We start from the raw sequence: 12261 nt of genomic DNA, 5'->3' as shown, positions 1-12261 counted from the left end.
GAAAGAGTCCAGCGAGGGCAACAAAAGATTGGGGGCTGGAGCACATGACTTATGAGAAGAGCCGAGGGAACTGGGATTGTTTAGTCTGCAGAAGAGAAGAATGAGGGGGATTGATAACTGCTTTCAACTACCTGAAAGGGGTTCCAAAGAGATCGATCTAACTGTTCTCAAGTGTACCTGATGAAGAACAAGAAGTAATAGTCTCAATTGCAGTTGGGGAGGTTTAGGTTGGATATTAGGAAAACCTTTTTCACTAGGAGTGTGGTGAAGCAATGGAATGGTTACCTAGGGAGTGGTGGAATCTCCTTCCTTAGAGGTTTTTAAGGTCAGGCTTGACAAAGCCCTGGCTGGGATGATTTAGTTGGGAATTGGTCCTGCTTTGAGCAGGGGGTTGGACTAGATGACCTCCTGACATCCTTTCCAACCCTGATATTCTATGATCTGCTTAGGTCTTGGAAGTCCAGGGGCTCCGGGCTGCTGGCCCTTGCTGCCCAGGGTTCCTAGGGACAGCTCTGTCCAGCGTTAGGCAATTTTTTCCCGAGAACCCTCTAACATTTTTGCGAAGCCCCAGGGGTTCACAAACCCCAGTTTGGGAACCACTGCCCTAGAGGGAAAAGCCCTGTGTCCCTCCAGTGGGAACCAAAATCACAGTCCTATGTTTGGACATGTTGGCCACAATACTTGTCACACACACAGGGCAGGGGGAGTTCAACTCTCCCATGACAGACCAGAATGTCAGTGTCATCTGTTTGGTAAATAATATCAAGATTCTGGGGGGTTTGACTCCTGATCATGGACCTTGTGGCCTGGTTCCTGCTGCTTCCTGCTCCCCTAGGCTGGACTTTGCCATGAGGCTCTTGTCCCTGGACGTCTCCCACTCTGCCCCGCTGAATGAGATGTGGCCTGATGGGGGGACTGAGCAGAGCCAGTGGTACCTGGCCAACCTGATCTGACACTTCCCGGTTTCTGCCTCCTGGATGCGATTGGCCACCCTGTCAGCTGGTGCCTCATGGACTCCTTAGGTACCATGGCACATGGCTACACCCTCCCCCAGCACTGTGGGCAGGACTACATGCAGGTGCTGATGAATGTCATGGTCAAGTGGATGCATGCATGGAGCTATCCCAGCTACTGCCATGTGGCCCTGGACCACCACCCTAGAAAGAGGCTGCAGAAGAGTCAGGTCTTCCAGCGCCAGCCCAGCCTGTACCACTTCATCCTCCACAACCCAGCGCTGGACCTGCCCCCAGCCCAAGGGAGGGAGTTGAGCTTCTCCAGGGATTGGTGTTGGGCCTAGTTGGACCAATAACATCCCCCAGCTCCCATCCCACAGGGTCTGTCTTCTCCCAGAGCCAGCTTGATAGGGTCTGTCCTACTCTCCTGAAACCCATAACCTGCCTTCCTGAGTGGACCCTACCCCTTGATTTTTAGCACATTCCCTATCCCAGCTTCCCTTTGCTGCTCCTATCTTCCAGATATCCCAGCAACAGTTCAATGATCTTCCACTCCGTAAATCTACAAAAACCTGCCTCTTGCATTTGTTCTGCTCCTCCTCTGCCCCTTTCCTCCGGAATAGCCAACTCAGTGTGTTGTGTCCAAGTCCTTCACAATTGCCATGTTCTCAACTTCCCTCAACAGAGTAGCACTCCCATATACTCCCTGAGAAAGCTGATTTCCCACTTTGGCACTTCGAGTGCCAAGGTGGGGGCCTGCAAGTAGTCTAAAAATTAATACTGGCAACTCCAGGCTGTTATTAAAAACCTCAAGGTTACAGCTTCTCTCTGACCTTGGATGAGTAGATGCTGCCACCACCCAAGTGCAAAAACTCCTTTGAGAACTGAGAAAGGTGCACTTGGGAATTCCTTCCTGTGGGGTACCCCCAAGCCTTTTCACTCCACCTCTAGGGAAGAGCTGAGAAAGAAAACAAAGGAAATCTATGGTTGTCACCAGCTAATTAAACAACAGGTGTGCAAACCTCCTAAGACACAAAATCCAATTCTGTTTGTAAAAAGGTAAATTTTATTAAAAATAAAAAGAAAGAAATACATTTGAAAACTTGGGCTATTGCTAGATTTAAAAAAACCCACTTACAAAAATTCAGCATCAGGAATAACCTTCTTGAGGTTCAGCCCAAAGGTTACAAGCAAAATGAAAGCATTTGGGGTTAGCATGGCAGAGTCCACAAGCCATAAAGAAATAAACCTAACCGTGCCTTTCTAGACATTTCCTGATTTACTTACATATCTAGGGGTTTCAAGCGAGTAGTTTCTAGGTATGATTCAGGAGATTTTTCATACGTGGCCCCAACCTTCTTACAGCATAGTTCCAGCCCTGTCTCTGCCTGTCTGTGGTGTTCTCAGAGTGAAACAAAGGGGAAGTTTTTTCCCAATTTAAAAAAGTTCTAGCCTTCCCATTGGCTCTTTTGGTCAGGTGCCCACTCCCTTCCTTTTACCTATGCAAAGACACAATTTAACCCTTTACAGGTGAAGCAAGTAGAGAACAACTACTAAGGGGGGGGTTTATAGATAACGGGCTGTCTGGGTCCATAAAAGGGAGCTACCCCCCTTTTCATTTATCACACTCCCTGTCACCCCACTGCATCCTGCCTTCTTTAGGTCTTTTCATTCAGTTTTCTTCGCCGTGGGAGCCCCAGGGAATTCCCCAGCTGAGATTACAATCAAAAGCAAAGCAGATGTGTTGCTAAAGCACCCAAATCACTTAACTGCACCCACCATCATCATCAGATTGCTGGAAGCATTTTGGGGTTTGTGATCCCATCTGTGATTGTAGAAGACACCTTTGAGTTTTCTTCCTTTGTGGCATCGCTCCCTGGCCTGGCTGGGACCACGTGGGTGAGGGCAATGGCAGCTGTCCAATCAGGGCTGCTCAGAAGTGCTCTGGTTTTGGCAAGAAAATTGGGGTTACATATGAAATTTTGCCACACAAAGGGTCTGCATCAATATTTGATCAGAATACAGGAGCCCTGAAAAAACAGAGTTTATAACCCCAGCTGCTGGGTGTTGGCTGAAGCACTTAGTGGAAATTCAAATATCTAGAGCAGGGATTGGCAACCTTTGGCATGCAGCTCGCCAGGGTAAGCCCCCTGGTGGGCTGGGCCAGTTTGTTTACCTGCTGCGTCTGCAGGTTCGACTGATCGCAGCTCCTACTGGCCAAAAACCTATGATGGCAGCAGAAAGCCCCATGGAGCATCTGTTCCTCTCCAGGAGCATCTGTGCCTGTTTGCCGCTCCAGGCCAATGGAGGCTGAAAGAAGGGTGGCCGCTGTCAGTCAGACCTGTGGGCGTGGCAGGTAAACAAACCAGCCTGGCCTGCCAGGGGGCTTACCCTGGCAAGCTGCATGCCAAAGGTTGCTGATCCCTGATCTAGAGACTCCTTCTGAAAAGTAACATATACTCCTGGCTTGAGCCCCCCCTCCCCAGAATTTCTGGGATCACTAAACATCTCCATTAGGCATCCTTAATAGGTAAATACTTCCCCCCACATGAGCACTGAGTCTGTGTATGAAACAAGGAGAGCTTTTTAGAGGGAAGGGGATTCCAGTATCAGCATGGGAAAGCATGGCAAACCAACTTGACTATATATAGCCATACACATGCTAAGTAAACACCCACTACCCCATCTCATGCTGTAGGCAGCTCTGACTCAGTTTGCCACCCACTGGTGTGAACAACCTATAATAAATATCCCAGGCTATGGTGCTTCATGGGAAATGTAGTCTAGCCAGAGAGCCCATAGAAGAGAATGAGAGCATAAGGCAACCCAACTACAACTTCCATGATGCATTGTGGCACCATTTTGACTCAATCTATTGCAGAGCTTGGCCAATCAACCTGTTAGGCCTGTGGCCTGATGCTCTAGAGGGGGAGCTCACTGCTGCCACCTGTTGGTGGGCATGGGGAAGAGCAGCCCAGAGCTGCTTGAGAATACCAAAGGGACAGATGCTCCATGGGGCTCTCTGGTGCCATCTTTTAGTGTCTGGGGAAAGAGACAGAGTGAGCCTAAACTTATTTGCATTTTATTACCCATTGTCCCAGCATGAACGTTTGAGTCATTTTGCTTAAAATTCTTTTATGCTTTAGGTTTGGGCTCAATAAACTGTTATTTTCCTTATTGTGCAACAGCTGGTTAACAGAGCTGTGCTGAGTATACCCTGGGGGAGCGGGTCACCCTAACCACAACACAATCATGCATCACTGATTTTGGGATTGTGGGGGGGAGGGGGGTATTTAATCTAAAAAGAGAAAAAATGGTGCTTTTTTGTTATGGCCACATGCTTTGTGGTAAGTACTTTGCTCAAGTTTGTGGTGTAGTGTGGATCATTTTCTGGGAGATTTTGCAAAGAGGCAGGCTAAGTCCTTGTTCTGAGGTAGTGAAAAGGTGGATCATTTCCTGTAGTTCCAGGAAGTGACACTATGGCAGAGTGAAGTCTAATGATGCCCTAATACCTGTGCTAACAAGCTACAATCACCATAGGTGGTTTCAGAGTTGGAATTTATAGAGCAGGGGTAGGCAATCTATGGCACTGTGCCGAAGACGGCATGCGAGCTGATTTTCAGTGGCACTCACACTGCCTGAGTCCTGGCCACCAGTCTGGGGGTCTCTGCATTTTAATTTAATTTTAAATGAAGCTTCTTAAACATTTTAAAAACCTTATTTACTTTACATACAACAATAGTTTAGTTATATATTATAGAATTATAGAAAGAGACCTTCTAAAAACATTAAAATGTATTACTGGCAAGCAAAACCTTAAATTAGAGTGAATAAATGAAGACTCCGCACACCGCTTCTGAAAGGGTGCTGACCTCTGTTATAGAGTGTGCTCAAAGACTCTGGGGTAATACTACCAGCTGCCCCAAACTGTGAGTGGGGCATAGCAAAGGAGGGAGGAGGGAAGGAACTTTTGAAGGGACACTTGTATTTGGTCATTCACGCCAGTGGGGGAGGAATGAGTCAGAGGACACGGCTGAAGATACCATGCAGTGAAAGCGGGTGTTTACTTATTATTCACAGCATGGATACCTACTGTTGCTGTGCTTTCCCAAGATGATGCTGGGTTCCCTTTCCCACCATGGAAGCCCTCCTTGTTTCATACATAGATTCAGGGCTTGGGAGTGGGGAAATATTTGCCTCTTAAGGGCTCCCAGGGAAGATAATTAGTGACCTCAAAGATTCTGAGTGGGGGCTTGAGCCTGTGGTATTCACTAGTTTTCTAAAGGAAGGGCTAGATAGTTGAACCTGTCTTCATTGCTGCAGACAATACCTTCAGAAGGAATGACACACCCAGAACTCTTTGAGAGAGTAGGACAGACCCTGTAAGAGTGGTTATGGGGCTAGGGGAAGGGCAGGCCCCATGGTGATGGAGCTGGAAGATATTATGCATCCCACTGGCTCAGTGCTGACCCCAGGACTATGCAAACTCTCTCCACTGGCTTCCCTTGGCCCCTGTCCTGGGACAGGAATAGGTCCATGAGGATCTAGCTGATGGGCTGGCACCATCCAGGAGGAAGGAGCAGGGAAAGTGGTGGATGAGGCCAGAGAGGAACCACTAACTGTGCTCGTTATGCCTATAGCCCCACATCTTGTTCATCAGGTCAGAATGGGAGATGTCCAGGAACAAGAGCCTCATGCTGGGTACAGCCTCGGGCAGCAAGGCCCTGCCCCCATGGTCAGCAGTTGGCTGTCAGGCCCCAAAATCTTGAGATTCTTTACAAAGCAGATGACACTGTGGGCTCCAGTCTGTCTGAGGAGTGTCAAACCCCCAGCTTCCCAGTCCCCAGAAGTGTGGGTGAGACTTCTAGGGCTCCCAACACTCCAAAATGTATTAGAGTGATTTGGGCTCCCACTGCTAGAGCTCCTCCCTCCACATCTGCCTAATCTCCACGTGCCCATCTGTTCTCCATGGGCTCTAGACAAGGGAAGGTTCCTCTCCATCCTGGGCCAGGTGAGATGTGGTGCAGGGATGGGGAGAATATGGCCACTCCCTGCCCAAGCCCTCCCATGGCTGATGGCAGAAGTGCCCGGTCCACCAGGGGCCCCTTTTGTGGCACTGAATCCATTTGAATCAGGTTTTTCCTGGCTGAGGATGGGGGGCTCCTGTGCAGATGCTAAAGCAGGGATCTTGCACCTCATGATTCTGCCCCAGTGGTTATGCTTCTTGAGGGAGGCAGGGCTAAGTGCTAATCCTGCTGGGATTCTGCTGATGCCATAAAGACCCCTGTGCATAGGCCCTGGCATGGGGTGAAGGACAGAGACAGCTGGCCAGATCTTGAGTGATTCTCAGGCTGCCCTGGGCTCCTTCCCACCCTACAGGAGCTGTGTGGGCAAAGGCTGACCTGATCTCTGGCATGATGCTGTGCTCTGGATGTAGGCAGGGGAATCCGTGGGACCCCTCCCCATCTCAGCATCAACGTTGGTGATGAGTTTGCCTTGGTGGCCTGTTTTGCTTAGCAATAACACAGCAAGGCCTACTGAAAAATTTACTGGTTGAGGTAGAGAGGCCAAATTTATGACCTTGCTAGATAAGACAATGCTTGCAGAGTCTGGGAAAAATGATTGCAGACACTTTGTGAAGCAACTTGTACCTTTTTGAAGCTTATCAAGAAATAGCAGTTGCTCTTTGTTTTTCTCTTGTATGCTGGGAAAGTATAACTGGGAAGGTACAGTGATGAAGCAACATAAGTGATGAAGCAAAGAAGCAGCTAATAAAAACAATTTGAATTTGCAGAAAATGGAGCTGGTTCTGTGTGGAAAACGGGCTGGTTCTTTGTTGCTTGTGTGCATACATCAATAAAGAACTTGGTATTTGGACTTTGCTGGGTTGTCTGTATTTTGCGGTCAGACAACGAACCTGAAAAGTCTGGGATAGAGATAACCTCAACAGATTTGGCACTTCAGTTGGGACCTGTCTGACTCTCCGGCGAGGGGGTCCGTCTCCGACGCAATGCAGCGCGCATCCTTCGATTGAGAGGAGCCTTGCCCAGGAGTTGGAACTCACGCTGGCGATAAGGCGTTGTCTCATTAACCAGCCTGAACCTGTTTAAATCCAGCAACGTCCACCTGCCCTTTGAGCAGGAGTCCCAGGAACTAGTTAAGTGAGCGCTCAGTACAGGAAAATGGGACAAGGTGGCAGTAAATGCCCGGGGGAAGCCCCATTATCTCTCATTCTGAGAGATTGGAAGGATATATCCGGGACGGCAGGATTGTCCAAGGTTAAGATGAGAAATTTGTGTTGGATCCAATGGCCGTCGTTTACCTTTCATTTGTCCCCAACTAGAGACTGGCTGGAGGGTGGAACCTTTTCCACAGATAGGATGAACTCCTTAAGGGATATTTTGGTTGATCTTAGGCCAGGACAAATGGATTATTTGTTTGTGTTATACCACACATAATATATAATTATAAACCCATGGAGGGACGGGTAGCTTCTGAAGCTGTTTGTATGGAGAGCTCTTGTAAAAATCCCCCACCATATGCCCCAGAGCTGCACCAGGAGGAGGACAATTTTGTTCCTGTTCTTCCCCGTGTCCGGCAGAGTGCACGGATTCAAAAGCAGGTTAGGGACAGTTCAGGGACAGAGAAGAATCAAGGGAGGTTTCAGAGTGATGTTCCCTCATCTTCAGAGGAATCATGCAGCCTCACCCCCTCTGTGCAGCCTCCAGCCAGCCTTTTGCAAACTTGGCCAGGGGTTACTTCTCAAACATTCCCAATATTACAGCTGCCCTCGTCCTCGCCCTTGTGGACCCCCAATAGGTTACTTAACTCCATGAGGGAGGATATTTCTGAGACACCCCTGATATTACAAGCCCCGTTGAGAACTGGTTGCTGGGGGACATGAGATGGTTTTTACCCATACCATGTTTGCAACTTCAGATTTGTTTAACTGGCAGTGCACTATGCCACACTTATGAGACAATCCTGAGGCAGTGGAAAGAATGTTCTGCACAATCTTTTTCACTCATGTGCCCACTTGGGCAAATGTAAATCAGTTATTAGGTACTCTCAAGACAGAAGATGAAAGACAAAAAGTAAAAGAAAAATCTGCAGGTCGTTTGAATGCACCTTGGCCATTTACTGACCCTAATTGGAATCCCAACAATCCAGCTCAAAAGACAAAGTTGGATGGATTTTTGAAAGCTGTTTTGAATGGCATTAGAGCTGCAGGGGAGGCTACTCCAAATTGGAGCAAGGTGACTGCTTGTGTTCAGTGTCCAGATGAGCACCCCTCTGACTTTTGTGCTCGACTAATTTGTGAAGTTAGAAAGCATGGTAATTTGAATCCTGAAACTGATCATGGAAAGGAGATGGTTAAAACGGTTTTCATGTCACAATGTGCAGAGGATATTGCAAAGAGATTTAGAGAGCATCCAGATGGTATGCAAGGAAAAAGTTTGCCTGAGGTAGTTAGCATTGCTACTAGAATGTTTAATAGGAGAAAGGAGAAGAAAGAAAAAGAGAAAAAGAAGGAAAGGCAGAAGGATATAAAGGAGCAAGTGTCACTGTTGGCAGCAGCAATGACTGGGGGAAGGGGAAAAGATCACGGATGGAACAGAGGTGGATGGAATGGATGGAAAAAAGAAAAAGCAGCGAGAGGCAGAGGATGTGAAAAAGAAGTTAGAAGTAGTGGTTGTCATTACTGTGGTGCAGAAGGATGTTGGAAAAGAAAAGTTGTTTGTGAATGGATCTGCATTTGTTCATGAAGGAATCAGACACTCTGGATATGCAGTTACTGATATGCAGACTATATTAATAGGGGAAGCTCTTTTCTCCTGGGGTGAGTGCCCAAGCTGCGGAGTTAAAAGCCCTAACTGCAGCCTGCCTTCATGCTAAAGGGAAAAGGGCTAATATTTATATGGACTTAAAATGTGCTTTTGGGGTGTGTCATGCCACGGGTGCAATTTGGAAGGAGCGAGGTTTCATTACCTCGTCTGGAGCTCAGAATGCCCATGAAAAGGAAATTGCTGTACTGCTTCAAGCCATTCAGGTTCCTGGGGAAATTGCGGTGATACTCTGCAGAGCTCATACCAGACAGACTGATCCTGTCGCAATGGAAGGTTGCTTGGCTGACAGGGTGGCCAGGGCAGCGGCCCTACAGGGAGCCCAATTAGACTTGATTTCCCCTCCCCCCCACCTCAATGGCAATTACAAGCTTCAGGGCTTGGCTACACTTGGAGGTGTGCAGCGCTGGGAGTTACAGCTGTCTTCGTACAGCTGTGTAGGGACAGCGCTGCAGTGTGGCCACACTGACAGCTACCAGCGCTGCAGTGTGGCCACATTTGCAGCCACTTGGGGGCAAATAAAATGGACCAAATTATCCTAAGACAGTTTGTTTCTCCAGGACTTTATGAGGTAGCCAGGAGAACAGTAGAGAAATGTGCTTTGTGTCAGCAATGTAATACCAAAGGGTGTGAACAAACAAGCACCGCCTAGGGGGCACAGATGGGCTCACAGACCTATGCAGCACCTACTGATTTACCCTCCTCTAAAGAGGAGCGGCATTTGCTGGTTATAGTCGACCAGCTGATGGGATGGGTGGAAGCCTATCCTACCGCCAGAGCTACTGCAACTACAGTATGTAAAATTTTACTTAATGAGATCATGCCAAGATTTGGCCCTCTTAAAAAACTAATTCTGACCAGGGAACGCATTTTAGAGCAAAAATTTTGCAAGAAACTTACTAAAGCAGTTGGGTCAAAATGGGTTTTTCATGTCCCTGGTATCCTCAGAGCTCACGCCAGGTGGAGCATATGAATGGAACTCTAAACACCACCCTAAGCAAGTTATGTAAGAACTTAAGATGAAATGGACTTAAGTTTTTCCTCTGGCTTTGTATATTGTCCGGACTACCCCGAATTCTAGGACTAAGCTAGCACCCTTTAAAATACTTTTTGGACATGTACCACCTTTTTTTTACTTTTCTGGTTTCAATACCTAGTGACACTGATCTGACTTGTGAAACAAAAACTTATGTAAAAGCATTGCAACAGCATTTCAACTTCATTACAATAGTACTCAGCACAGTCTCAATCTTTACCATTGTGGGAAGCTGTTCATTCTCTTTTGCCAGGTGACCCAGTGTGAATCAAAGCTTACTGAAAGATCCACTTCAACCCCAGTGGCTAGGACTGTTCGAGACTATCCTGGTGAGCTCTACTGCTGTTCAGGTCAAGGAACTTCCTGCTTGGATTCATCATACCAGAGTCAAACGGAGCCCTTGCTAGGGATCCTGACCTGGTAAAGGGTTCCCCAGAAGCAGATGGTGTCGGACTTCGAGGAGCCCACAAGTTCACCCCACCACGAACAGGGTGAACCAGAAGCAGATGACCTCCCTGCCAAGGACAAATGGACTGCTACCCCTTTGGGTGACCTAAGGCTAAAACTCAAGAAAAAAGTATACTTGTACCCATTCTCCAAGGAATGGCAGCAAATAGTCACATGGGGAATTGGTGGACTCATTTGTGTATTGTTTGTTGTTTTTCTGTGGTGGTTGGACTAACTAGGGGGTATAAATATAAGGCCTTTATTCGCTTTGCTCATGAAATGAAAGTCCATATGCCAGCACTGACTAACATTTCGTGTTGGGCATGCTCCTTAATGCCAGTAGATAGTCACCGAGGTCTTCCCATGATCCCCATACCTCTTAGCCCTATGAATATGACATGGACTCCTTCATGGAAGGCTTCCTCAAGCTTGCAGAACCTAACCTGAGCAGATTCAGGAATCCAGATTAATAGATACCTTACGGTGTGGAAGCGACCTGGTGAGTGGTGCTTCCTGGGCTCAGGAAATGTGCCTGTAGGAATTAGCAATTGTAAAGCCTATTTTAATGAAACCCATTTTGGTGAAAGACGGGGACCTGACTGTACTCTTGTGCAAGGTTTGCCCCAACATGGAAAGTCCTGGTATATTTTCCCTTCTAACTTTTGCAGCTTGTTTAATCGGTTGGTGTTGGATAAACCTAACGCGTTTACCAGAATAGGTTGCTTTATAGCACCAGATCTATTGCACACTCATTGCACCGGAGTGCTGTAGTATTCAGAAATCATTTGCATACACTGCATAAAAAAGCATTCTTTTAATTCTTCGGGTACTGAGTACTCTGTGTGTCAGTGTACTGATAATGCTGCTAATAGTTTTCGAGGTCTCTCTGCCTGGACTGGATGGTATTACAAACCCCAATATACTGCATCCATTATATCTAATCCCTTGTTTGGAGTCTATTGGGTTTGTGGAGAAAAGGCTTATTTAAGCTTGCCTGTCTCCTGGAAGGGGTCATGCTATTTGGCCTGGTTAGAACCCCCTGTCTTATATCGAGCTCACCTTCCTTCTGGACGTTTAAGAACTGTGCAAGGTGCAAAAAAGAATGTTGACTGGTCTTGACCCCTTACCTGAAAAGCGCTTAATGATTGGACAGAAACCTGTACAGCCTTTTTCTTTGCATATAAAGGTGCCACTTACTGTATAGGGCAAGGTATAATGAGATTACAAGGAGTGTTAGAAATAATGGCTGATACCACTGGTAAGGCCCTCATTGATATGGCTAACGAGCAAAAACAGCTTAGGCAAATGGTTCTTCAAAATAGAATGGCCCTAGATATTTTGTTAGCCTCACAAGGAGGGACATGTGCCTTAATAGGACAAGAATGTTGCGTGTATATTCCTGATGTTTATAACGCCACATGGGAAAAAGCAAAACATCTTGAAAAAATTGCAAGGAATCAGGAAGGGAAACGACCAAGCTGAAACTCCTGGTAAAGTGATTTATTTAGCTGGTTGCCTGATGTAGGTGAATGGCTGCATAACTTGCTTAAAAGTGCTGTTATTTTCATGTGTGGGTTACTACTGCTTTATGTAATTATAAAATGTGGGTGCTGTATAGCTGCTCGACTGTGCAGAACAGCCCCTAAGGTCAGGCGACCTTATCATGTAATCTAAGTTGTGTTCCTCGAGTCCCCTTGGTGGGTCCTCTAGGAACAAAGGGGGGACTTGATGAGTTTGCCTTCATGGCCTGTTTTGCTTAGCAATAACACAGCAAGGCCTACTGAAAAATTTACTGGTTGGGGTAGAGAGGCTAAATTTATGACCTTGCTAGATAAGACAGTGCTTGCAGAGTCTGGGAAAAATGGTTGCAGACACTTTGTGAAGCAACTTGTACCTTTTTGAAGCTTATCAAGAAATAGCAGTTGCTCTTTGTTTTTCTCTTGTATGCTGGGAAAGTATAACTGGGAAGGTACAGTGATGA

This window comes from Chelonoidis abingdonii, chromosome 4 (assembly GCF_003597395.2).
Source record: "Chelonoidis abingdonii isolate Lonesome George chromosome 4, CheloAbing_2.0, whole genome shotgun sequence".
Taxonomy (NCBI): domain Eukaryota; kingdom Metazoa; phylum Chordata; order Testudines; family Testudinidae; genus Chelonoidis; species Chelonoidis abingdonii.
The sequence above is the reverse complement of the archived record's forward strand: the minus strand, read 5'-3'. Positions refer to the sequence as shown.